The following is a 17,625-nucleotide window of genomic DNA, read 5'->3' as shown; positions in this document are numbered from 1 at the left end:
TGTCAAATCATCAGCTTGAGCAAGGAACGAAGGAAATAGGGCCTAACCATAGAGGTATGGTCCGCAGAAAGTAATTAAATTTTGGAACAAAAATACAGTTCTTCAATAAGAAGTATGCCATGTGAGAATTTATCACTTGTTAACCATCATACAGCCCCATTAATTCTGTTAGCTTTTGCTTCGCAATTTCCTCCACGGCCTCAAGTGATCCAAGTAAGGATAGACTGGAATTTGTTGTAACGTCAATCCCGGGAATAATGTCCTGAAATGCAGTAACTGTTGTCTCATCTCTCGCAAAACAGAAGTAGATTTCACATTTATGCGGATTTACTTCCATATCGATGTTTCCACAACCAGTGATCCATAAGAACCATCCATACGATCCATGAGAACCGTATCAGGATCACCGCCGGTGGTTCCATCATCCAAATAAAATAAGTTAAGAGGACTTTTCAAGTCTGCGATGACAGGCTGGAATGCAAAACTAAAAAGTAATGGTCCTGTTGGATCACCTTGCTGTACCCCAGACAGTGACGAAATAATATGAGACCCGAAATATATGTTAGAAGGGTATCCATACGCTTGCCACAGGAAAGCATAAAGTTATGGAATTCTGTCTTGTAGACATACTGCCTGTAGCATAGCATCTCTATCAATGGTGTTAAGTGCATTTCTGTAGTCAATTTTTACTAAGATTTTATGCGATGTAGCATTTAAATGTAGGAACGTTCGTGCGGAATGGATAATGGTTTCACAGCCCTTTGAAATACCAAAGCCAAGTTGGTGAGGATAGAAATACTGGCTAATGGTCTCCTTTACTGCCATGCAAGATAGTTTAGCAACCAGCCCTCTAAAGTTGTTCCCAATAGCGATAGGTCGAACGCCTCCATCAGGCTTCTCAAGAGCGATTAATACGGCCCCATGAAAGTTTGGCAAACTTCAGAACTGAGTTGCCCTCTTAAAATGATACTGCATAGTTTTGTGATAGATTGGAGAAGTCTTCTTCCGGCATCTCCAGCTAATTTAGAGGAAGATCTGTTAGATGTTGAGGACGGATGCCGTCAATTCATGAAGCAGAACCATTGGGGAACGCCTTTATTCCTTCAAGCACCAATTCTGGTGTCACGCTGAGATAATTATCACTAAGGTCAGGAGGATCGGGAAACGACAATGGGCGTGACGGCGGAGGATGTTTACCTACCAAAGATTCGAAGGTGGTACGAGTGTGTTCTGCTATCCCACATTATGATGAAAAAACCCTAACCGCTCCTCGAATATCCCCATCTGCTATTTTGTTTTCTATACAATGGACTTTAGAAGGCACGGTGTTCTTTTAAGCCACGAATTGTGGTAGTTAGAATTGTCGTAGATTTTCCTTTATTTTAGAAACTAGTGAATTAGCCTATCCATTAGATTTCTCGGGGACACAAAGAACAATGTATGCAAAAAGTATTAGATCCTGCCGGCATTCCAAAGAGTTCTGAGAAATGCATCTATCAATCAACTGTGATAGCCTATCTGCAGTTATAACTCTCACCCCTTTTGGAACTCATCTTAAAATTCTTATACTGTCTTTACAAATTAATAGTATAGTCTGTAATGACATATTTGGAGATTCATCATGAACTGGATCACTAACCTGTATTTTAGGCGTTGAGGTAGATTGATCTGGGAGAAGCGAAATATCGCGCTTGTGCTTTTGGTGACGGTCCGCATGATGGACTTTTGGATGAGCTCTGCTAATATGTACAAAGTTGACACCATGTGCAGACTGGCAAATTTGTTCACAATGGGGACATTTAGGATTCAGCATCACGGTATTTGGTTCTTCACGCTGTTCATATGTTTGGGACCACGTTGCATGACTTCTGTACAACTGTATGTTAATACCATTTCTAGTGAAGTTCTTCCCACGGAGTTTACAATCAACATGATCAGGTGGCTCACCAGATGACGTAGTTGGTTTCTCTTTGCATGAGTTCATTAACACCAACAGCAGTACATACACGTTATAGAGAATAGATTGCCGTGGGAAAATATTATTTAGAATGACCTAATTCTCATTCATAAGCAAGCTGCCTTAGTAATATAAACTCAATTATATAAAATAATGTGCCAAATTCTATGTTACTGGAATAAAATAAACAGTGATAAACGAACTTCCGGTTAGATACCCGCCACGGCAACCAAACTAAAACCTTGATAAATAAACACGTAACCTATAACTATAGTAAACATTATCAGTATTCAATATTCAGTTCATAAAATACCAAAAAATAACAAACACTATAAAGACATTATCCACAAATCACAATCAAGAATACGGGATATTCTAAAAGCCCTAAAACCATACAAATTACATTTTAAAAATACTGAGCCTTCATTCGTCAATGAACCAACTTAGTCACTGCCTTCTGAGATAATAATAATAATACTAATAAATAATAATAATAATATGTTACTGGTTTTCCATTAACTTTTTGCGATCTTCAGAGGCACCGAAGTGCCGCAATTTTCCGTAAGAGTTCATTTATGCACCGGTGAATCTACCGACACGAGTGTGTCGAATTTGAGATTTTTTTTCAAATACCACCAGAGGTCTCAGAAAGCCATATTCTACCAACCGAGCGACTCAACTCAGCGAGAAGAAGAAAGTCACATTCTTATACATACCGTACATACATTAGGCCTACTACGTATGCGACAAAAATGATTATGCCTGTCGTACACCATCAAATTAGTCCTTCAATTCAATACTTCACAAGAAAAGTTGTCAAATCCTGTCAAAGACTGCTCAACATTACTGAAGGTTTGACAAGATTTGAAGAGATTTGGCAGTCTTTGATAGCATTTTGTTTTTAACATGGAGGAAAGGCAAACAGCTGTTGAAGTTCTTGGACTAGCAGTGGGATACATTCTTAAACAGAAGAGAAACGCGCAATATACCATACTTTACATGAGGAAAATATTAATGAGGTTATCTTCAAAGTAATTTTTTCAGTGTATTTACTGCTATAAAATTTGCAGAGGTTATGCTTTATTGCATTTACTCACATTAATTGAATATGAATTACAGCAATGTAATGGAAATTCATATCTTATTACATGAAACAAATTAGGCATTCCATAATAATAATAATAATAATAATAATAATAATAATAATAATAATATGCGAAGGTCATCATAAATCGATCGCTGCTGATAGTGTTTACTTATAGGTTAGCGTACGGTAATAAACGTAAAAGCTGTCTACTTCCTCGAGATATTTCTCTTGCAATATCCTCGTACACTGCCGTTTTGTTATTTTATTTGGTAATTTCCGGAGCCTACTGAATATAAGCAGGGATGTGCCTCATACGTAGCAATTAATACACATACAACATCCCTCGGTCATGCAGAAGCCATTGTTGTTTTGATTCCCATACCAGCAATCCCAGCATGCCTAGCGGCACAGCGCACACCGTATATACTCGAATTCCAATCCGTCAATTCTATCACAGATTTAGTAATTCTCTGACCCATTAGAACATGTTCTAATTAATTTTCAAGACTCATGAAGACTTACCAAGACTTGTCAAGTATTGAAAGCTACTTGACAAGTAAATTTGTGAAGTATTGACATTAGTTAAAAAGTCTTGTGAAGCCTTCAATTTGACAAACATTTGATCGTGCACAACAGGCTTTATATATAAAACTAAACCCACCACATCTCCATCCACCTAGGCTCATGTATGCTCATGTAACAATGGCGGAGAACGTCATGAAATCACAGCAGCTACTGCAGTAATTTTACGTAACTCATTCTGGACAATCAACTGGCAGGAACCAGAATTGGAATTTAGTTTTGGCGAGGAAATAGAATGTCACAAATATAACAGCCCATCAAATTCTAATACCAATATAATATTACCGACTTTAAAATCCTGACAATATTCAGTAGAACTGATAAGGACCGCATAATTTTCTTTCAATCTGTAAGTGGAAACGATCAACATGCTGGTATAGAAAGACAGTATATATTATTTACCTAATTTTTCAACTCTTTGGACGAATGTAAGCAGCGGTATTCCACAAGGTTCTATTTCAGCACCCTTAAAATGAGAGCATTTTACAATTCACACAGTGTTCAAAATCATAGTTGAAATACCTCTACGAAATCCTCATAAAAACGAACCAGAACCCCAATCCCCGTCCCAAAGGCGCAACAGCCATGATGGGCCTTACGCTGTCAAGCGACCGCTGCTCAACCCAAAGACCTGCAGATTACGAGGTGACGCATTGACAGCGCAACGATTCCACTCTGCCATTATTCTTTACGTTCTGCCACCATCTCACTTTCTCACTGTCAAATAGCTCCTCTATATTCGAAGTGGACATCGAACAAGCCCTCACATACAGGTAAAAATCCCTGACTTGGCCACAAATCGAACCTTGTTCCTCCAGTTAAGAGGCAGGCCCGCTACTCCTGGACAGCGGAACCGGCAGATCTGAATCAGAGGTAGACGTATATTAAATTCTTTAAATTTATTGTTCAATTTCTTTATAGATAATGGGCTGTTCTGATTGGATTAGAAGGTGCTATGTGCAGAGTTCATCACTTTTTCATCAGAAACTTCGTTATGTAAAAATGTCGATGGCGCATTTATAACACGCAACAAGCGCACACAAATTTTTATACCACAACTTTATCGTCAACTGGATAATACTTCATTCCAAATGGTGTCTACATTGCAAGTTAGGGTAGTTCTATCGCCAAATGATCGACAAGTCTTTCTTTTTTTGTTTACAAGTCGCTTTACATCGCACCGACAGATAGGTCTTATGCCGACGATGGGATAGGAAAGAGATAGGAATGTGAAGGAAGCGGCCGTGACCTTAATTAAGGTACAGCCCCAGCATTTGCCCGGTGTAAAAATCGGAAACCACGGAAATCCGTGGAAAATTATCTTCAGGGCTGCCGACAGTGAGGTTTCGAACCCACTATCTCCCGAATGTAAGCTCACAGCTGCACGTCTCTAACCGCACGACCAACTCGCTCGGTGACAAGTCTCATAATGAAGAGTAGCAAGCAAGAAGAAAAAACCAGGTGAAATGAGACAATTCCATCAGTTTGCATTCATTCAGGTTGGTTTGGTTTGTTTTTATGTGGTTTTAAAATAAAATAAATTTCATGAGTAAAAAACTTGATTGTATAGAAGAAAACAAATAAGACAGTGGCGTCAGACGTATTATCTGCAGGAGGAACTCTCTAGAGCATTGCTGCCAACTACCTACACAGACAGACTTTGAATGTATAAAAAGACGCGAACACCTTTCTCGAAAGTGTCGGTGATGGATGTGGCGGGATTTCACCCTAACATTACGAAAGTACTGTGCGAGTTTATTTGCTAATAAAAGACTGTGAAGAACTTTATTGACTCCAACAGTTTCACAGTCTTCTGTCTGCTTCACGTAAGTGGAATAAGTCAACACTTGCCAAGAAGGCTTCAGCAGCAGATATTCGTGTAAATTTGAATTCGTAGAATAGCAAGGAACTTAAAAACACGAGAGAACAATTACACTGATTTTCTTTTCTTAGTACTGGATATTCTCCACGAGGGATGCTACACAGAATCCATGAGGTATGATTCTAGGGAAAAAAGGAAGTAAATAGACGTATAAGAACTTTGATTGTCCAACGCAATATATTTATCAGGGGGATAAATTTGGAGACAGATTCAATGGAAAAACGAGCGAAAAGTCACTCTCAGAAATTAGCCATGATCCATACATCAAATTAGAAACACTACTATCCCAGTTCTCGGATTACATTGTATTGAATCGTATGGCTGTCATGAAGTCAATGTCACTGAATTAAAACTAGGGTATAATGTCCGCTAAAGCAAGCTTCAAATTTCTGGTATCATGGGCAGAAGAAACTTACGAGGTAGCCCAGTTTGAGTCTTGGTTTGCCTGAAGATACTGGAGTGGTCACCGCGACGACTTCCTCAGTCGCACTGCATGACTTTCGAGGCCCTCGTATCGGGCAGCTTCTCAGTTGGCTTCACGAGGCCGAGTGAACAGCGTCTCAGCTCGCAACTCAGAATTAAAATCCTAGAACTTGCCGGGTATCGAGCTCGAGGCGCCCGGAAACGAGGTAGGAACGCTACTAAGGGCCTGGCACAAAGCCATTAAAAGTCTAGATAAATTACCGATCACACTTATAACGTAGTTGCATAACAGAACCCTAGCTTTGCTCAAATGGGGCACTGGTCTGTTGCCATTCTCAATGATGAACCGAATTATTTATTTTGTCTTTGGGCAATACTGCTCGTATTTCTCAACTTTCTGTCTTCAAAAGATTTTGAGCTACGACCTACTTTAGCAGCCATTGTTTATTATTATTATTATTATTATTATTATTATTATTATTATTATTATTGTACCGGGAGGTACACCTCTACACCGCACATTTAAATCTTGCGCCAATTAGAACTCCTCTACAGGAGAAACACTGAACTTGGAACTAGATCTACTTAAACTTTTACTCAGAAGTTGTCACTACCTTATGGTGAAGTTTCCAGTACTGTGTGTATTTCAACTTGTTTTTTTTTTTTTTTTCGTTCATCAAGAAATTTGGACATTCTCTCATAGAGGTCACTACAAAAAAGAAACTATGATCATGCACTCTGGTGCGAAGTGAAGGAACTTTATTTGAAGAAATTTTGTATTCAAAAGTTTGTTCTTTACTATATTATGTTCATTCATTTTTTGGGTTGGCAATATTGAACTTTTTTCCGCCAGTTTTGAATTCAGCCAATCCCTAATTTCTGTAATTAATTTTCAGCCTATCACAGGCTTCTTCTTCGATTTTGTGTGTAACTTTTCACCAACTTTCCCCGAGGATTTATAAACTGCGGATTTTCACGTCTCTTGGCCATTTTATCAACATCTGAGTGTGTGTATGTGAAGCAGGAGGCGGGTGGTGCCTCTTTCTTCAGGCAGCAGTTCTTCAGCAAGGTAATGGCCGTTTAACATCTTTATTTCTTGCTAGCTCAGCAGTTTAACCCGCGAGAAAGGTCCGAAACTTTTACCACTTAACCTAATTTTCTAAAAATGTAATTTTCTGCCGGCTTATGTAAAAACTTCGTAAAGTCTGCAACGGTAATTCGGAGATAGAGAGTGATTTACCCTCTCGAGCTCCCCTTCATTTTGGTTTGAGATGACTACGTTTTGTAACTGGTTTTCTTCCTTCCTGTAATTTCTGAAATTATTCTTATACGAGTCACCTCCATAGTTTGGGAATAGCCCCTGTTTCATCGGCCTAGTGCCTTTTAGGTTTTAAGAATGCATATTTAGGAGTGCAAGTACACGCCTCCATTCAACTTGGTGTTTCGGGCCATTTACTTAATCTGTTATTTTTCTGCTAAGGCCCAGTAGGTTCCAAGTCTTTTTTGATCTCTTGAATCCAGGTGGTTGTTGACTTTTTCTTCCAAAGATACGTGAAGATCTTTTTGGTTAGTCTATTGTAGTGCAGTCTTTTGTTCTGTACTTAACATCTCTTCAGAACGTACTAAATGTATGGAACACGACCTAATACGTTGAAAGTCGGTTTCGATTACAATGCGGTCATGAAAATTCAATATTCATTTCAAGTTTATAATTGAGTACTAAGCATTCACCTATTATTATTATTATTATTATTATTATTATTATTATTATTATTATTATTATTATTATTATTATTATTATTATTATTATTCAACACTGTTGATATGGTATACGTTGTCATGTTCGACAACGCATACATTGGGAAGCTATAAATAAATTAATTATATATATTAAATAAATAAATTTCATATTCATTGCTCTCTACTACAGTGCCAGTGAAGTGTTGGTGCCAAACGTCATAACAGGATCATGAGTAATATTACAGCACACCACAGGACTGTGCAACTACACTGCATGTAGGATAACTGAACTATGACCATCCGTTAAAAAAAGAAAAGAAAAAAGGAGTATCAACTGGTTGTGAGCAACTGTTTGTAAAAGCGGCAAGTTACAGTCTGATAACAGATACCAGTAAGCATCACGAGGAAATGCAGGAGCCTTGACACCGTTCCACTAAACAGTTGATCCAACTGGATAATGCTATTATCTGTGACGCGACTACAACCATGCATTACTCGTCTACTCACTAGCGCAGAAAAATGCCAGTCTAAATTAGCGTTAACCAACGGATATGATGGATGTACGGGAAGTATTACGCAATTGCAATGTTCATGGTTAAAAAAAAAAGTGGCTCATTCAACTACCAAATAAATCTTGATTTAGACCATTTTCTCTTGTTCGCTAGTTCGGGGTATCGCTTTAGTTAGGACCGGGCGAGTTGGCCGTGCGGTTAGGAGCACGCAGCTGTAAGCTCGCATCCGGGAGATAGTGGGTTCGAAGCTCACTGTCGGCAGCCCTCAAGATGGTTTTCCGTGGTTTCCCATTTTCACACCAGGCTGTACCTTATTTAAGGCCACGGCCGCTTCCTTCCCATTCCTAGGCCTTTCCTGTCCCATCGTCGTCATAAGACCTATCTGTGTCGGTACGACGTAAAGCAGCTAGCCAAAAAAAGCTTTAGTTAGGATTTAAAAACCTGGAGCACTCGCATTACTTTACGATCCTCCATACACCCTCATATATGCGCTCTCTCTCTACATTTCACATTCAAATCTGCTGACCTTCCCTTTAAGAGCCATACTGATACAACGACCTGGATCAAAATCAGTCAAGAGTGGCCCAACATAGGAAGTAAACACCACATTACTGGTTCTTTCAATCTTAAGACAATTTCTCTTCTTCAGCAGTTCTTTGAGCTGAACGACCTCCCGGCATTCTGAAATGTCTCTTAGGTCTTGAACCCGGAGGCTGGTTGGATCCTTAAAATGCACCATCAAAGGTTGTGCTGTTATAGTGAAACCGCAAAAATCGATGGTGGTATATTAAGTGTCATCCTGTATATAAGCATATAGTGTTATATGCATACATGATTTGCAGACATTCAAATTTAATTATTTTTTAAATCATGTGTAATTGGTTTCAAACAGTCTTATTCTATACTTCTATACTGTAACAATCATAAATGAGAAACCGGTGGGAGCTACATTTTACTCAGGCCTGTGCGAAGTGACAGTTTTAAAATAACTCCGTCCGTCAAAAAGTAGCAACAGGCTTTCATTCTGATGTAGAAAGACGAATTATATGAATAACTTCTTGTAGTTTCACACAAGTTACTTACACTACTGAACTGTCACCCAAGTGTTATGTTACTTTCCGTGTGATCAGTCTTGGCTACTGATCTTAAATGTCTCGCTAACAATTTTCAAATAATCTAAACTTCAAATCTTCAGTCAGACTTCTAAAACTGCTGACTTATGATATATAAAGTTGCTCAAACAAAAAATTCCTTGTGGATACAGTTTTCTCAGAAATAACTGAACATTCATATATAATGTTTGTTGTCGGTATCCACAGGGTTTGTAGCTATATATGAGATGAGTTATATTTTGATAATAATTAAAATTAAGCATGATAATGTATAAAAAACGAGGGACGAACAATACCAAGCGCTCATTCTTTTTTGATTGACAGTTTAATTCTAAAAATCGATTTCAACACTTCTGAATATTTTATACTACATAGCTCGTTTTCCTTGTTTATTGTTTATGAATCTAATTTCTTGAATAAGTATACTCAGAATATTTCGGGAAATGGTATGGCGTGCCGGTGTTATCCTTGAGCAAAATTAAATGATTCCCAGTACGGTATACCGCTCCAACTGGCTCAACTAAAACACAGCCTTAGTTATAGCAATGATTTTATAACAGGTGCGGATTAATCTAGTCTCGTAAGGACAATTAGCGGCTACATGTTACAATGTAGAGAGTGTGCATCGAAGAAAAGCCAAGGTTAACGCCTGAGGAATCGATTGGGCTGACCACGAACATCCGAGCCATAGTTTTAACATGTCCGAGTAACAACCTAAGGAGATGAAACATGCTTCACATTCTAAAATTAAATACAAACTAGTGGCCCTAATTTATTGAGAAGGTTTAAACTATTCCAGTGAAGCGAGAAACTTTCAACAAAGACAAAGCAGTCTAGAATAGTGCTCAGATATGGTAAGATTCATGCAATAAAGGTTTTCTGAGAGACAGATCGGCGTACGATGCAGGGATGTAGGTCTACATGACATGTCTATGCTGAGATTCATTACAGTGCAAAAAATACGACCGTGTTTCACCGACCTTCCTCGTGAAATGGTACTCATCGTAGATGATGTAGACGCAAGCCAACGGCCAAGCTGATTCGAACCTGCCGACCACCAGGCAGTCATGTGATTCTGCCTCTCGCTCGACCGTCTTGAGGCGTTGAACGGAAAAAATAGAGAGAAATCTTGAACTCAGAGTAAACAACCCATTAAGTTACCCGAGTTAAAACTAAACTAAAACTCACGATTTTAATTTAAGGCATCAACCATGGAAATCCGTATACACGATGTATAAACATTTATTTATTTATTTATTTATTTATTTATTTATTTATTTATTTATTTATTTATTTATTGAAACGCTGTGCTTATAGGATTTTTTTACTGAGGTTCCAGTATTATGATCCGAAAAACGAGCCACCTCTCAAAGTCGCGACGTCCCGATACACGCACAAAATTGAATAACACAATAGCATACTGTTTGGACAACCATCTATCATCTCACACACCCGCTTGAGGATATTCAATTTACAAAATCCGCCTCTAATAGGGGACGGAATGCTTATGTATGGGGAACTTGTAGATTGGCAGAAACCACTTACTAACGTTCTCTGGACAGAGCTCTTTGAAATGATATAGGTTACTGGAATCAAACACAGGGAAAGAAGGGTTATCTCCAATTTGTACAAGACTGATACTGCAGTGATGATAACCCAGAGTTTTTAGAGGGAAGTAATTATTCAAAATGAAGTGAAACAGGTTCAATGAAAACACCTTTTTTAATGAATGTAGATGTGGTACAGCCAGTATAAAGGATACAACTGGGACAAGGAATTTCAGTTCAAAATTAGCAGTTTTCATTTGACCTGAATCTGCAGAGGGCGTAGAGCTAACCACTCTACCCCATCACGCGCCGAGGTTAACAATGGCGGAAACATTTACCTTCCACTCCTCCAAGGGCCTTCATGGCCTGTATGGAGGTGACTAAAGACTACTTTGCTTTGAATCTGCAGATATTCTAGAGATGTTAGGATATAATCTTGGAAAAGGAGTGTACGATGAAAATGAGATTTACTGTGATTTTCGGACAGGTAACGGGGGTAATATCCTACTACGAAACTAAATATTAGCCCCTAAATTAAATAAATGAATATTGCTTCTTGGGGACTAAAATAATCAATAAGGAGGTAAAGACGAAAAACAAACATACAGAGACTTCAGTCAAAAAAGTCGTCCTGAAGCTGTAGTATATGAAGACATAGGGGGGGAATAACGATGATGGTCTATTTTTTCTGACTTTCTGGTTAAGAATTTGCTTGATAGAGCAAATGATGGTAGTTTCTTAGTGCGTATTAATTTGGGTTGAACATGCTCGGGGTCCAGAAAAAAAAATGAAATGGCGTATGGCTTTTAGTACCGAGAGTGTCCGAGGACATGTTCGGCTCGCCAGGTGCAGGTCTTTCGATTTGACCCCCGTAGGCGACCTGCGCGTCGTGATGAGGATGAAATGATGATGAAGACGACACATACACCCAGCCCCCGTGCGAGAGAAATTAACCAACCCGACCCTGCCGGGAATCGAACCCGGGACCCCTGTGACCAAAGGCCAGCACGCTAACCATTTAGCCATGGAGCCGGACACGGGGTCCAGAGATATTCACAAGTAAAAATATCTGGAAAGATGGAAGAAGGATAAGAGTCCTTGTGTGACGGAAAAATTATGACTGCCCACTTCAGTGCTTAGGAGCTAGTATGTCTTGTTGATTTTAGTTTTGGTGTTTAATTGCTGGTTTTTAAATCGAGATTAGTTTCGTTTGGTTATTATTACTGAATTTTTATATAATTGAGGTGTTGAAGTTTATACGTAGTGGAAGATTGATGTTAAAATGGATCTAGATACCAGTCCAGAATTGAGCCAAAGTGCGAAGAAGAAACGAAAGCATGGCTGAGTATGTGATGCCGCAGAGAAAATAAGTTCGCATGCACATGAAACAGGTGAGAACTATGAGTGCACTAGATTAAAGTGTTTTGAACGTGTGGGTGAAGAAGAGAGGAAGGAAATCATTTAATGTTTCAATGGTTTGCCAGATCGAGATTCACAGAGACTTTATTTAAGTGGCTTAATTGACGTAAAACTCGTACAAAGGAGACACCCTACGAAATGTCAAAGCGAAGCCATTCTCCATGATCACGTATTACCAACAAAGAATAAAGAAACATTATGATGCGAAGAAGTTATCTGTTTGCTAGACATTTTTTTCTGGCTCTTCATGGAATATCTCCCAGAAAATTAACTATTCAAGAGCAATTACAAGAATCCGATAGAAGAGGAAGGCACAAAATCGTCCACTTTCTCTGAGTGATGAAAGTAGGAACACAATTCATGAGCATATTCAATCTCTAGAAGGCCATCGAATCCCACTATTCTTTGAACAGGATATTACCGGGCGAGTTGGCCGTGCGTTTAGGGGTGCGCAGCTGTAGGCTTGCATCCGGGAGATAGTGGGTTCGAACCCCACTGTCGGCAGCCCTGAAGATGGTTTTCCGTGGTTTCCTCATTTTCACACCAGGCAAATGCTGGGGCTGTATCTTAATTAAGGCCACGGCCGCTTCCTTCCAATTCCTAGGCCTTTCCTATCCCATCGTCGCCATAAGACCTATCTGTGTCGGTACGACGTAAAGCAATAGCAAAAAGAGAGAGAGAGAGAGAGAGAGAGAGAGAACAGGACATCTTCATGAGAGAGAATTTACCCTACCTTGACCAGCTTACACCGAGATCTTAGCTATCCCTTTATCGGAAAAGGAAGATCTGAAGGTAGGTACATAATTATTTTCCTCGCGTATTTACATCTATAGTACCGTGTAATTTATTACTAATTCCATGCAATTACTGATTTGTAGGAATTGCCCAAGCTTCTCGTAAGAGAAAGATCGAAAATGTTCTATGGGAACATACCACATTGTGAGTGAAGACAAGACATGTATAGTGATATCTTGTTCTATTATTCTACAGGTTGACCCAAAAGTCCGTTAACATTTGACGAGGTAATACTTCACGGATTACTGGAGGTAGAGAGATAATAATTGACACACATGATTGGCATGACAGGGGTTTATATTGACACCAAAATAAATTACACAGGAAGTGGCAAGTCTACCGCGATCGTCCGACCACATTAGGGATGCTAAGACAACATCCGATGGCAATTTCTCACCATACCTACGGATATGCTGTACAGTGTTGTTCACACCATTGCCCCTCGTGGCCGAACCGGGCGAGCTGGCCGTGCGGTTAGGAGCGCATCCGGGAGATAGGGGATTCGAATCCCACTGTCGGCAGCCCTGAGAATGGTTTTCCGTGGTTTCCCATTTTCACACCAGGCAAATACTGGTGCTGTACCTTAATTAATGCCACAGCAGCTTCCTTCCCATTCCTAGGCCTTTCCTATCCCATCGTCGCCATAAAACCTGTCTGTGTCGGTGCGACGTAAAGCAAAATACAAAAAAAAAAAAAAAAAAAAAAAAAAAAAAACCCACCAAGATGACGGCCGACATGTTGAGCATGTGTTATAAAGAAACAGTCTCTGCTAAACCTCTATTGTTACGTTAATTATTGCTTGTGTATCGTATGCAGCGCCATCTCTTGGTCATTTTGTGTATGTTATTTTTGTGTCAATAAAATCCCATGTCATGCCAATCATCCAAAGAAAAAATCCAAAGAAAATCCAAAGAAAAGTAGATCGATTTGTTCTGGGCGATTTCCGACAAAAGAGTAGCCTTACAAAAATGTTGCAAAGTTTGGGCTGGAAAGACTTGGGAGAAAGGAGACGAGCTGCTCGACTAAGTGGTACAGTATGTTCCGAGCTGTCAGTGGAGAGATGACGTGGGTAGACATCAGTAGACGAGTAAGTTTGAGTGGTGTATTTAAAAGTAGCAAAGATCACAATATGAAGATAAAGTTGGAATTCAAAAGGAAAAATTGGGGAAAATATTCGTTTATAGGAAGGGGAGTTAGGGATTGGAATACCTGACCAAGGGAGATGTTCAATAAATTTCCAATTACTTTGCAATCATTTAATAAAAGGCTAGGAAAACAACATATAGGGAGTCTGCCACATGGCCGACTGCTCTAAATGCAGATCAGTACTGACTGATTGATTGATTGATTGATTGATTGATTGATTGATGTGGGTCAATTATTACCTCTCTACCTCCAATATTCGGTCAAGTATTACCTCGTGAAATGTTAACAACTTTTGGGTCACCTGTCTCGTATAAGCCTACAGTGTTATATTGGATACACGATTTGCAGACATTCAAGTTTAACTGTTTTAAATAATGTGTAATTGATTTCAAACAGTCTTCTAGAATGAATAATTCGACGTAGGTACATTCAACTTTATTCCCGCTTATGTCTATGCATCAAAAGGTTATTATGGTTTTCTCCGTTGTTCTCAGACATAAATTTATGAAATTCTTTACGTAAATTGTTAGAAACTGTACAATTTTAATAGCAGGTACAGTTTACCAATGTGCCTGGCATGGATAATGAACCGCTTCAAACTTCAAATATCTTAGAATAATGAAAAGGTGAGAGAGCCTCCGTGGCTCAGACGGCAGCGCGTCGGCCTCTCACCGCTGGATACCGTGGTTCAAAACCCGGTCACTCCATGTGAGATTTGTGCTGGACAAAGCGGAGGCGGGACAGGTTTTTCTCCGGCTACTCCGGTTTTCCCTGTCATCTTTCATTCCAGCAACACTCTCCATTCTCATTTCATAGCATCTATCAGTCATTAATTAATCACTTTGGGAGTGGCGACCCCATCGTACTAATAGCCTATATCTGCTTCATTCATTCCATCCCTGATCCGGACAATGACTGGAAAACAGGTTGTAGGTTTAATTAAAAGGTGACTTTCGCCGTCATTCCCTCCCTCCCACCCCTCCATGTCTTAATTATGTATTAGATATTTCTGAGAAAGTCTTTGTGGAGCACACCATTATATGGACGTTCAACATTCATATATTTTTTTCTTTTTAGAATTTGTTTTACGTCGCACCGACACAGGTACTGTAGGTCTTCTGGCGACGATGGGATAGGAAAGGCCTAGGAGTGGGAAGGAAGTGGCAGTGGCCTTAAGGTACAGCCCCAGCATTTGTTGGTGTGAAAATAGGAAACGGGGCCGAAAGTGGGGCTCAAACCCACTATTCTCCCGGATACAAGCTCACAGCTGCGCGCCCCTAACCGCACGTCCAACATTCATAACAACTGAGGCACAAAGAAATACGACAGAAGCCTTTGAAAAGTGGTGTTACATTTTTAAAATACTGTAATGAGAGGATCAGATCTCAAATGACGACATATTAAGTCAAGATGAGGGGAGAACAATAAGGAAAAATGTTGACCATAAGAGAATAATAATAATGTTATTTGTTTTACGTCCCACTAACTACTCTTTTACGGTTTTCAGAGACGCCGAGGTACCGGAATTTAGTCCCGCAGGAGTTCTTTTACGTGCCAGTAAATCTACCGACACGAGGCTGACGTATTTGAGCACCTTCAAATACCACCGGACTGAGCCAGGATCGAACCTGCCAAGTTGGGGTCAGAAGGCCAGCGCCTTAACCGTCTGAGCCACTCAGCCCGGCAACCATAAGAGAGAAACTGATAAGGCACTTTTTAAGATTAGAATTTTCTCAAGAAGCTTTCGAGGAAAGTGTAAGGTGAGACCAACTTATGACTATGACAAATAGATTAGAATAGATTTAGGTTGTGAATGATACGAAGACATGATAAACCGAAACAATTACAATATACCACACCTTTCAGAAGCATTCCATTTCTAAATCCTATATTCTTGAGGGAATTTTTCCAGGAGTAATAACACGTTCACCAACAGCTGTTACTACAACTACTACTACTACTACTGGATGGCGCAGAAGTCACGCATGGGCCTACCTCGTAACATTCGTCTCTGAAACATTTCCTTTCCCTATTGCAGTCTTCTAAAATACAGCTGGGGAAAGTAACCACGGAAATATTAAGCACTGAACGGCGATGAAACTTATTGGACTTTCATTGAAAAGCAACAGTTAATTATTCTGTCTTAACCCCAGATCTGGCAGCCCTGGATTTTTCTTTTGGGATATCTCAAAGATCCCTTCGAAATCAACAAGCCAGTGGCAATCGAGGTGTTCAAGAACAATATTCGAGCGAAAACTGATGCGTTACAGCCAGACACATTTGACAAAGTTATGAAAATTCACTGAAAACTTCTCAAGAGGTCGTCTTTGTGAGGAAGCCACTGATGATCATTTGAAAGACTTTATTTTTCAGAAGTAGTGTACAAATGTGTCCAAAGTATGAATTTAATGTTTGTCGCGGAAGTATAGACATTTCTTTCAAAACAAACACCACCACCACCACACCACCGAGTTGATGGCTTTCACGTTAATTTCCCTTAAACGAAACAGTTAAGGAAATCAATGAATCAGTTAATCAACTGATCAATTGATTTGATCGATATATAGATCACCCAATCATTAATAGAATCTATACAAACAGTACGTAAACGAGGATGCTGACTACGATGCTTCAGGGCCTTAAAATAAAACTACCACCGACATTAACTTCTGAATTCAGCGAGTGAATTTAGACGCACCCGCAACAAAGACTGCTTTAGAAGTCTAGAAGTAAGCAATGATCTAATAACCAAACATGAAAAGAAAAACAAAGCAACCGTGTTGGAAACAGAGCGCTGTTATGCTTGGGTGTGGCATCGCCAAGAGAGTAATGTCCGCGGTAAGGAAGAACAAGAAGTCTACGTGCGATATGTTGTTTTATTGCTTGTGTGAACCTCTCAATTGCCACATGTGGATGGAGGCGTTACACATGCCCAACACATGTGAAGAACGAACAGCAGAGAAGCCAACCACTCCAACGATGACGGAAATATGCAGCCAGACACAGACTCGTTCCTTCTTTTACAGCTGAGTTTCAATACAAAGGCCATACTTACCCTCACTCTGAACGAGGTAATATAGAAAGTGCATTGTTTATATTGATGAAGAAAAGTTGAGTATTTTCTTAGGAAATACATACATCTTCATTACAGACTTATATTTTTCAGCATTCAGTCATTCACCTGTGTATTATCGGCACACTTTATCTTGCTGCATTTACACCCTAGTGCTGAATCGGTCGACCTCGGCAATCTTCGAGATTCGTACTGGCAACCTTTGAAACACAAACTATGAATCGCTTAAGCATCGTTGTGCGACATCTGGCGTACTCTTTACGTACTAGTACTGTTGTTGTTTACACAGCAAAGCCAAACTATAGAATTCATGCTAGGAACAAGATTCGCATCGAGAAATGTTATATAAT

This window comes from Anabrus simplex, chromosome 4 (genome assembly GCF_040414725.1).
Source record: "Anabrus simplex isolate iqAnaSimp1 chromosome 4, ASM4041472v1, whole genome shotgun sequence".
NCBI lineage: Eukaryota > Metazoa > Arthropoda > Insecta > Orthoptera > Tettigoniidae > Anabrus > Anabrus simplex.
Note: the sequence above shows the minus strand (reverse complement) of the source record.